Below are 12,090 nucleotides of genomic sequence, written 5' to 3'. Positions count from 1 at the left end.
GCCCATCTGTTTCCCACTTTGTTACACTCTCATCATGACCAAGGTTCACTATGTCCAGCTAACAGCTGGGCCTTGAGCAGCAGTTTTCTCAGTTCCATCCTCCATACCATGTCCACGTTCAACCTGTCTGTAAGTTCAATCAGGTTAATTAGTACTATTTTGACATCCCACCAGTGGTGACCCTTTCATGCTCATTCATCTACATGCCAGAAATGATTGTTTTAGTAGTAAGAGCATCTTAGGGATCAGGGCTTTCCTGGCAGCTTTATCTCTTACACCTACATCATATCACCATCCTGAAAATCCAGTTAGTAGAAGGGAAGTGTCTTTCTCCACTTGTGCTTCTCATCTCCTAATGGTCTGTTTGTGCTATGTCACAGCAGTATTTAATATATCTACCTCTCCCCCAGTCAACACTCCCCAGGGAGAGACAGACTTTTCCATGATAGATGGAGTTATTACCTAAATGTTAAACCCATGATCTAGAGACTGAAAATCACAAAGTGAAAGAAGCATTCAGGAATGTCTTACATCATAGAGCATGTTTACAGCAAGTGTAATATTACCCAAGGCTCACTTTAAATAAATTCATAGTAAGAATTAATAGAGGTAATAATTTTCAATTGGTTTATATAGAATACATATTTACCTACACATAGAGAAGAACATACATATATACATATAACATTAGTTATACCTATCTATATATGTATATCTCTATCCCTAACCACTGAAAAGTTTAAATTTATCATCCAAACTTGTCATTATTGAGAATAATCAGACAACTGTTAATAATTACAGTAGTATAAGAGATACAAACAGAGCTTGTCTCAAGTTACCTTGAATCTATGATCATATCCATATACCCGTACCTATATCGATATCCTTTATATGTTTTTATATCTATTTCTAAATCTATATCTAACCATCTCTCTATATATTGTACTTTTATTTTTTTCCCTTATTTGATTGGCATGTCTCCTTAACATTATAATTTCACTCTTCTTCAATTTTAGCTTCCACTTCCACAATATTTCTCTTCTTTTCTCCCTTAACTTGTGACGCTATCCATTCTCAGTCCCTCCAAGGAGTGCACTTAGTTTTCTCTATCTCTGATTTGGATATCTAATTTAGTTCACTATACTATTGTCAATTTGGCCTCAACATTTCAAAAGTGAAAGTATTATCTTCCGATATACACATACACATCTTATCAGATACTTTTCACTTTTGTTATCCATTGTCTTAGCTGTTCAAACTAAAATAAACAACATTAGACTATGCTTTGCCTCTAAGCCTAGGAACTCCACTCAGTGTGACTAGAGAGCTGTCCTCTCTGACTGGAGATGGCACAACATTCTTGCTCCATCCCCTCTTCTTGTCACCGCTAGGAACAGCAATATTTTCATTCTGCCTTACTGATTATGTGATGCACTTCTTTGGGCCAAGAACTGCATATAATTTTGTCCATAGTTTTCCCCACCTTAGATTTCCCAATTACTTAAAAAATTTAGACCCAAGTCTGCCGAGCAATTTAATATACACTCGCTCTGCATTTCCAATTCTCTCTTTACTCTTTGACATTCAATATCTTCTCTCTTCCTCTTACCTGAGTTCTCTTCTTCAATTATCACTAAGTGAAGTAATCACATTACTACTAAAGTGTTCTTATGTCATTCAAAGAAGTCCTTTTACTTTCTCCTGTGGACTGCTATTAATCTCTTAGTTATTTTCAAAACTTTACCAAACAATAGCCTCATCACATGTACTTGTGCAGGATGAGCTATATTATAAGCACCTAGAGATGCCATGTTTTTGGGATAAATAAATTTTCCAGAACTCAGCAATGCCTCAATATGTATCTTCTGCAATATCCCAGGACAATTTATAGTAATGATGGGTCAATTATCTATTATTTAATTTTGGATAGAGTGGGAAAATCCATACAGAACTTAAGAAAATAAAGTAATAATACTAAACTGTTATAAATTTGAGATTTGTTTTGTTTTTATTCTTAATTTTATCCTTTACCAAAGAATTTGCACACGTTATGAGACAATCAAGTCCTCAATGTGTAAAAATAATTTGTGGAATTCGTTGAATGTAATACCATATAAAATTGAATAAAATCTTAAAATCTCAACCAATTATTTATTTTAAATACCAAATTCTCAAATATTAATTTAATATTTCATCACTTGTTTGAATGCAATGTTTATTGTGATATTGGTGGTATGTCTGTGTCATACAAACTACCATGGCATCTAATTCTACTCTGTTGGAAACACTGTGTCTCTCAGGAAGTTTGTCTCTGTCTCATCCTCTTTGAGAACCAGATTCTAAATGCCTCTGTGGTCTAAGGGAAGATTTCCTCATCCTTTTCCTGAGATGGCCTCAAAAAGACGTGAATCCATTGGGCCACTTTTGTCAAGGACACTCGTCTTTTCCCTGTGAGGAACAATGGGTTAAAGCAACCTGTTTGCTCTCTATTCCTAGGGAAAGACACCCATGTGAAGTAAGGAAGCCAGGTTATCCAATACAACCACCTTGTAAACAGGCTGATAAGATAATTGACATTTGGGTAAATAGACATCAAATTTGCTAGAAGGTGAGATCTTGTCTTTGGAATGCTTTTAGTAGGATATTCTTGGTTAAGGATCATTAATAGTAAAGGAAACTGGATGTATGAGTCATGTCATACAAATGTTACATAAGGCATGAAGATATCTGGGTATAAAATAGAGATATTATAAAATCAGAAAGTTTATCTGTTGTGTGCAGTAGCCACATGTCATTTGGAAACATCATTTATTCTCCTAAGCCAGAAGGTGTGGGTCTAATGAAGGAAAGCTGGGCTTGGGAAGTGGCCCCGAATGTGCTGAACTTCACCCTTCTTATCCTATGCTCCTTGATTATGTCCTCAAAATTATTCAAAGGCTTGATATTGGTTAAAATCTCTTATTTGGGAAAGTCTGATTTCAAAATTTGACTTTTTGTCTTAGTTCCTCTGCCTAATTTTGGCACTGAATATCCCCAGTCTTCAACTGCCCTCCTAAAATGAAGTTGTCATGTTTTTCAAATCTCCGTTGTTCAACACATGAAGTATCATTCAACTGGCTGAGTTGGAGGAATTTGTACGTGAGCACCCTTATATGTGAATAGCATAGATGCTGCTGTTTACCCTGATCACCAAAGATCACAAAGGGAAGACTCAGAGCCAAACATTGTGAAGTCAGAAGATCAGTTGGAGGGTGTCCACTGAGTTCTGCTCCCACCTTCATGGAGAGAGGAGCACTCAGGCTGGTGGCAAAGATAATCTGCTCTTAAGTGTGAAGACCTCCTAGATGCTAAGGGTGCACAAAGACTTACTAAGGATTCTGTATCTCCATGGACATTACCCTAAAACCCCAGCATCATTCCAAAGCTGTCAGTGACAGTCTATAGGACTTGGATTTAAAACCCACTTGCTATGCACAATCATTATACCACCTGGATCATCATTTTCTAGTATCCACAGAACTGAAACTGAAGAAGTGAGAGTCACTTAATTTGCACTATCTATTAGGACTTGGAGAAAACAAATAGGATGTGTTTTGCTACTGCATCTTAACTCGATAGTTAGAGAAGAAATAAATCAAGGTTTTGCCATACTGGCAAGAAAGATAAAGATAGGAATAGTTAGTATACATGGCCAGAAAAAATATAACCATAAATCTCATGTTTTAGATGTAAAAGTACCAATTCATGTAATATACATTGAAAATATAATTTTAAAAACAGAACAGAAAAATAGAGTTAGAATCATCTAAAATGTTCATCAACTGATGATTGAGTAAACAAAAACTGAAGTATCCATTCAATATAATAATGGAATACTACTCAGCAAGGATAAAGTATGCAGCACTGATACCTACTCCAACATAAATGAACTTTGAAAATATTATATGAAATGAAAGAAGCCAGTTGTAAAGGAACATATATCGTATGATTTCATTTATACACAAAGTTAAGAATAGGCAGATATATACATAGGCAGAGAGAGAGACACTGAGAGGAGACAGACATACAGAAAGACAGAAAGTAGATTAGTGGTTTCTTAGGTCTGGGAGAAGAGGAGGGTGTAGGAATTGGGGAATTATGGGTAAAGGGTGTGTGATTTCTTTTGTGAGTGATGAAAAAGTTCTAAAATTAACAGTGGTACTGGATGTGAAACTGGGAATATACTAGAAACTACTGAATTGTGCAATTATAATGAATGAATTTATAACATTTAAATTATTTCACAATAAACTGATAAAAAACAGAATGAAGATGAGAGCAAAGGACAAAAAAGAACGTAAGAAAAATTTTCATGTCATTAGATGAGATGCAAGAAACCATTCCAAATATACAGTAAATTCAGCAAGCATATATAGAAGAGAGTGAGAATTTCAATTCCAATCCAAAAATATGAAGTTTGAAAGAGACACATGAAAGGAAAACAGAACATTTCAAGATAAATGAGAAAATAGGGACCTAAAGCATGTTTCAGCATCCATCCTCAGAACCCATCCCTGGAGAGGTCACAGAAGTGAGAAATAATTGGATGCAGCTAAGTGCTGCATGTTTAATATTCATCTTTATTAATAGTAAACTAATAAGGTATTATAAATCAGAAACAGATTTCATATTAAATATTACACAGTAGGCAATAACTATTCAACCACATTTGCCCTAACCTATACCCCAGGGAATCTTGATAAGGATATGAAAAGGAGGAGACAGCTGCCCACTCTCCCATGAAAAGGATTCCTTCTTAATCCAACATTTGTTATGTTAATAACACTTCTCCAGGAGTAGCCAGGCCTCTTCTTTGAAGTGAATATACCAAGGCAAATAGCCACTCCAGTAATCTTAATCTGGGAGTTTACTACAGGTGTAAGCTTTGGCACTCTCCCAGAGATAAGAGGAGTTTTATAATCAGTTATATTATCCCTTTAGATCAGACAAATTAACTAGACATGTGACTAAATATCTAATTCTCATGAAATGGGAAGAGTCTTAGAAAGATTTGAGAGGAATAGAGAAATCCAGGGAAGTTTCATTTCCCCACACTAAACAACAAGCAAAATAGCTACCAAAAAATCCCCCACAACAATACCAAGAGAGAGATATAGGAGGTTTGGTCCCTAATGTGAGGAACCATGGCAACCAGAATGGAAGCAGTTCAGCGGGAGAAAGCCTAAGGGAAAAATTTTGAAGGTGGTCTTTACCCTACCATCTAATGTCTCAGGAGAATCAGTGTCTGCCTATGTGGACTCTGCATGGGGACAATAAACAGGTGAGGCACAGAGAAAACAGATACAAAATAAATAAAGCACATACTCAAAGAAAGAGAAGAATTGGAACATGATGTAGAAGTGTGAAAATATATAAAAGTCAGTTATAAACGTTGGATATAAACAGTCAAGTATTTAAAGATCTAGTAGAACTAAAACTTATGACATTCTTCAAAAAAATAAAGACTTAGTCAATAAAACTGAAATATTAATGGATATAACTAAATATGCTAATATTGAGCTAGAATTGCAGATGAAGAAAATCACCTAAGAAGCAGCCAGAAGAAATAAACATGTGTGGAAAATAAAAGATAAGTGAGTAGGTATGGTCATCAACATCTAGAACAGCATAACAACAGGAAACCATCATTACAAGGGTCTCATCTTGTCATGCTAAACAAGAAACACTTTTTAAATATAAGATTAGTGTAAAGAAATACAAATAGCAACATCAGTACAATAGGAATTTTATGGGGAGCAAAAAAGTCATCTTAGGAAGAAAATATTTGGAAATATAATGGTCAAGTATGACCTGAAAAATAGAGGCCTAACTGATTTAAAAGTATTAAAACAAAACACAGACACAATCATACCACCAAAATTTTAAATTTTCAAAAGCAAAAAGAACCTTCTAGAAGCTTCCATATAAAGGGAGCAGATCACTACTATTGATAGCATTAGAGTGACTTTTTTGAAGACTGGATACATAATAATTTGAAAAGGGAGTGTTGTGACATAAATTATCACTTAAATTACACAACTAAATTAAAATATTTTGGGTACCATGTGATTCTCTTTCAAAATACTTTTAAGGAAAGAAATAAAAATAAAATTAAAGTGTTAAAAAAAGAATAAACAGAAGACAAACTTAGAATAAAAATAATCAACAAAACCAGAAGTAGGTTCTTTTACAATATTATTAAACTGATAAAACCCAATAATAATAATAATAAACACAGAAAACAAACCAACTAACAAAAACAGAAAAGAGGAACATTGATGTGGATCTTACAGTTATCAAAAACTTAGTGACAGGATAGTATTAAAAATATAATGACAAACTTGACAATTTAGATAGCGTGGATAAATTTCTCAAAACACTCAACTTACAGCAATTGTAAAAGAAGAAATAGAAAATTTGGATCCTTTGATATCTGTATAAACTATTGAATCTATTATTTCTTAGAATTCCCAAGTCCAGGTGGCTTCCTTCATGAGTTATCCCAAGCACTGATGAAAAACAATATATCATGCTTACACACACTGAAAATGTAAAAAACTAAATAATCTCCCAATCCTTTGATGAAGCAAACAACCTTGATACCTAAGTAGTCTTAAAAAGGATATCTAACAAAGTAAAATTATACCCCTATATCTCTGAAGAACATAAATGCAAAAATTGAACAGCCATTCATGGCAATGATGGGTTGAGGAGGAAAATGAGAATGATTTTGCTCTCTTTTCCCATTTCCTAGCTTTTAGTTTGATCTAAGCAATATATTTTGGATATTAAGCCCTCATTAGACATATTATTTGCAAATGTTTTCTCCTTTCCTGTGGTAATACCCATATTCAAATTAATAACAAGACTATTCAACACAGCATCAGTAGAGGAATTGTTACCTAAAATTTGGTCTCTGATCCCGAGGCCAGTCCAAATAACGAGAACAGAGTCTTGCTAGAAAAAGGAAAGCCTTTACTTTGTTAGGCAGAGGGGCCAAAGCAAGGGCTGGTCCCCCAAAAGTTGCCTGCTCTGCATTAAGAAATGGGTAGAGGTTTTTACTTGGGGTTTTAGGTAGGGGAGGGGGACCATAGACTTCTGGGTCAACATCTTCCAGTAGGCCTGTGTCTGGGGCTGCTTCCAGCAGAGGAGACAAAGGATTTGTCAGATGAGTGTCCTTGACTGTTTATCTCCAAGGTGGAAGGTAGTTTTTGATGTCAGTAAACCAAGGAATTGGCCCTGGGAAGCTTCGGTTTCTAGTTATTCTCTGGACATTAGTTTCTCTGTAAAAGAACTTCAAGATCCTGGGATTAGCTACAAGTTTATTGGGAGCACAGTTTGTGGCCATCTGGGCTTTAACACTTTGTAAATTCTATTTGGTTGTAAAGCTCAGGAGGTCAGAGATTAAAGAAACAAATATTTCATACGAGCTTAACTAAAGACCCAGGGAACTGGGAATGCAGGCTTTCAGTTTTAACCCCATCCCTGCCAGGTTCACTGCAGGGGAACCAATATCAGGGCTGATATTAACTAAGACACGGTAACAGAATTACTAAAACCACTTTGTCCTCCACACAATGGACAAAAATAAAGTTATGATGACTTCACCCTCATCTATATAATTTTTAATTAAAAACATAAATATAGAACTCATACACAATGCTGAGTTTCTCTAAGAATGGGAGGTGATTTACACAAATGTATCAGATATATATCTACATATTTATATCTACATTTCTATCTATATCTATCTATGTTATTTTCTCATAGGTTCATAAATAAATATTAGAAAACATATAATTATTTTGAAGACTATTCAGGCAATATATTGAAAAGTAAGACTAATGAGAAGTACGTGACACAAAGATCAACATACTATAAAAAATTACCAAATTAAGAACGACACTGTGGTCAAAGCTTCAAGCAAAAAAATAAAGGCACAGATAGCCAAACTTCAGTATATAGAAATTTCATACATAATTCAAATTAAGTTGAATTAATTTGAGTAGCTTTGTTTTTAACAGTTTACATGGATTATGTTGTTTTCAAGGTAAAGAGTGAATAGACCATATTAACCAGGTTCAGATCTTCAGGTTTGTCATTTGCTGAGGAATGGAAACATATTTTCTCCCCATTGAAAAAGCACAACCTAACAATATCCTTGATGGTTATGCTGTAATTTTTGGATAGTGGTATCTCAATTTTTCTTCATTTAAGGTCTCTTATGGATAAGTGCAGTGAATCATCACCAAAATGCTTCTGAACATAGTTTTCTAGAGCTTAATGTTTTGCTGACCTTGCAATCAAATAAGATTCTTTTACTAACTGGACAGTGTGAAGGCAATTCTTCTTGAGACCATGGGATATGATGGCAATGGAGTTATCTGACATCAGATGATTTATTAAATAATCAGGAATTCAGCAACATGCTTTTTTATCATTTTTCCACTGAATACCAGGCCCTTCTCAATACTCACATGCGTTCAGTTAGCCTCACATGAACCTTCTTGTGTTATAGTTGGGTCGATCTTATTTAGGAGTGGGCCTAGAGTATTATATGCATACCTCTATTATTAAACCCCACCCTGTGCCATGTGACCATAGTTCTAAGTGTAAACATATAAATATATAAATGCAATACATAAATATATAATATATAAAGTCATATACATAAATTTTATTATAGGTAAAAATGTAAGTAAATATAAAAGAATATAAACTGTGGAAATCTAATATAGGGAATTTTTTTGTTTTTTGTTTTGTTTGTTTTTTGAGGAAGATTAGCCCTGAGCTAGCATCTGTTGCCAATTCTTCTCTTTTTTTGCTGAGGAAGACTGGCCCTTAGCTAACATCCATGCCCATCTTCCGCTACTTTATATGTGGGACGCCCACCACATGGCTTGCCAAGCGGTGCCACTTCTGCACCCAGGATCCTAACTGGCGACCCCCAGCCACTGAAGCAGAACGTGCACACTTAAGTGCTATGCCACTGGGCCAGCCACAGAAATTTTAAGTAAATTGAATTCAGGAAGCCCTGTAGGAGACTCTCTCACATTTTTTCATATGTCATCAATCACTCCAAACTGGAAGAGATGAACACTTGAATCTCTGATAGAAAGTACAACTACTTACTACTGAAGGAAGATTTCTCTCTCTACCTGGCAATAGCCCAACAAATGAGAAGTGCCAAACAAGCCTCCCTCCTTTGTTGTCTGGATTTGCCTATGGTTCACGATAGCATGCACATCCCAAATTCGAATTCTTTCAGCTAGTCCCAAATGATCTCATTTTGAGTGTAAAATAACTGGCAAGTTTGCTTTTAAAATTGACAAAACATATTTATGCATATTATATTATATTATCCTGCATATATTATATTATCCTGAATAGTTTTAAATAGCGTGAGGCAAGAAAGACCCCTTTGCCCTTCGTGTCTCAGCATAATGGCTATTTTTAAATATATGCTTTTAACACTGATGAAGTAAGATTTCATATAAGGTCTACTTTATTGAATGTATTAGATCAGGTGGAGACAAGCAAATAATATGGTTGAGATGACAATATTACATTTTTTAAATAGTAAATAAAAGAAATGTTCTGTGGAAAGCAGATCTCAGAACTGTACTTGCTGATATGCATGTAAATGGTAGACAAAATGTCAGGTATCAAACTTCAATTAAAAATATTGAAACACTATGCACTACAGCTATCCAAATGCAGAAGAGTTTCACTTCTGATATACATTTATTACATACATAAATATATGTAAGTGTGTATATAAGCATGTGTTTATTTACATATTATGTATATTATATGTATACAAATATATATTGAAGAAATGATTGTTAAACAAAAATAAGTTTGTCAAAACAAACATGTAAAGATAAAATGAAAATGGAGGCTATGAAAAAAGAGTGGAAACTAAGAAACCCCTAGATGACGCTTTCAATGTCCATAAGGAACCATCTGTGTTGTGAATGCTACAATGTAACATAGATAACTCAGGTGCACTGGTTGGCTGGTTGCTAAACCACATTTGTGTGTGTGGTCTGACCAGTAATCAGTTATCTAAGTATTTTAGTCTGTGTTCTGTAAGGAGTCTTTGTTTGAGGGGAGTTGACAGGAAGAAAATATGAAAGAGGAGGGGAGTATGTGTAGATTATAAAATGAAAATTGATTTTCTAGTGATGATTGGGCGGATAAATGTTGTGACTTTTCTCCTGAGGCTTGTGTATTAATGGAGGACTGAACAATATATTCTGTGACTTTTTTGAATGTGAGTTAGGCGTTTTATGGAACAACAACAATAAAAAAAATACCTTTTGTTTGAGAACAAACAAAAAGCATTGAAATTACCAAATAATTGGAATTAAAAGAATGATTGCTTTGTTCTCATGGACACAGTTCACAAGGAATTTGCTTGTGGTGGTTACATTTCTCCAACTTGAACAGCAGTTGACCTCCCAGAGAGATTATTTATTAAAAACAGGGCAGATTAAAAGCAGAGGGATTGAGCAAAGACTTAAATTGTCTCTCACATAGCATGAAAAAAATAGGCTTGAAAGCAGCTTTGTTTTCTTTACTAACCAAATTCCTGGAGCTGGGGGCCCAGGCAGTTAAACTCCTTCCCTGGACATGCCAGGGGAGTTGTTAGTCTACAGTATAACAATAAAAAGTTATAATTAAATAGAGGAAATTACAAGCACTTACATCTGTAGCATGGACCCAAAAAGTAGAGCTTGTTAAATCATCCCTTGGGTTTCTAACTCTCCTAGGCATTCTGGAAAGTAACGAGGTCCCAAATGGACAGAATTAGCAACAGTGGAATAAAAAAGAAACTTTGAGAACAAGCTTTAAGTTTGCCTTATGTAATTCTCATACACAATGCATAGACCTTTTGCTTCTAATTAAACACAGTTTTCTGTGTGGACTAGTGTATTGGGAATGGAAGGGCAATAGTGTACTCTTAATTTAAAGTAGTAGAACATCAAAATGAGCTCCCTTGGTGTTTGTGGGTGCATTTAACAACCATGCTCATCTTTCATGAGGCTCTTCTGTACATGATGATTGACCATTGAAATTAACTGATCATTCCAAGGATGCACTGTTTTCTCCATTACCACTTATTTCAGTATCTTGAAGGCATCACTCCAGATTCATAAAAGCCCAATTTTAATATTTTGACCATGTAAGCATTTATGCCAAAACTATCACTGAAATAAATTTATACTTGGGTATATTATTGGATGTAGAAGTACATATTATTCAACTCTTTTACTTCACAAGAAGGTATTTGATTTTTTAAAGTTTACACACATTTCACTTATTCATAAAGCCCAAGAACTGAGGGTAGAATATTCAAAAATAAAAACCAATAAATGGTATCAATTTAGTAAAATATTCAGGCAAGTTAGCAAAAACACAAAAATCTTAGGATGGACTGAATTGACTTATTTCAGTCATACTACTTCAATTTCAGCACTCATGGGAGGAAAAGTGTGGATTATCTTGGAGAACTTCTAGGAAAGGGAAAGTGCCGTTAGCTCTCACTCTTTCCTACTACTGTGATAACTATGCACCAGTGCAAGATTATTTTTGACATTTTCTACACCGTGTTCTACCTTCCCAACTATTGAAACATATCTTTTGGATGGAAACATGTCTTAAGCCTTCCACAATCTCTGCAACTCCATTTTTTCTTACGCGGATTTTTTTTTTTTTTTGAGGATGATTAGTCCTGAGCAAAGTACTGCCAATCCTTCTCTTTTTGCTGAGGAAGACTGGCCCTGAGCTAACATGAATGCCCATCTCCCTCTACTTTATACATGGGATGCATACTACAGCATGGCTTTTTGCCAAGCGGTGCCATGTCCACACCCAGGATCCAAATCGGCAAACCACGGGCCTCTGAGCAGCAGAATGTGTGAACTTAACTGCTGCACCACTGATCAGCACCCTCTTGTATGCTTTTAAAAGAAAGTATTTGGTTCCCCAAAATTTTTAAGATAATGACAACATAATTATCATTATTATGTCGTTATATAACAGAAG

Source organism: Equus caballus, chromosome 3 (genome assembly GCF_041296265.1).
Source record: "Equus caballus isolate H_3958 breed thoroughbred chromosome 3, TB-T2T, whole genome shotgun sequence".
NCBI classification, from domain to species: Eukaryota; Metazoa; Chordata; class Mammalia; order Perissodactyla; family Equidae; genus Equus; species Equus caballus.
The sequence above is the reverse complement of the archived record's forward strand: the minus strand, read 5'-3'. Positions refer to the sequence as shown.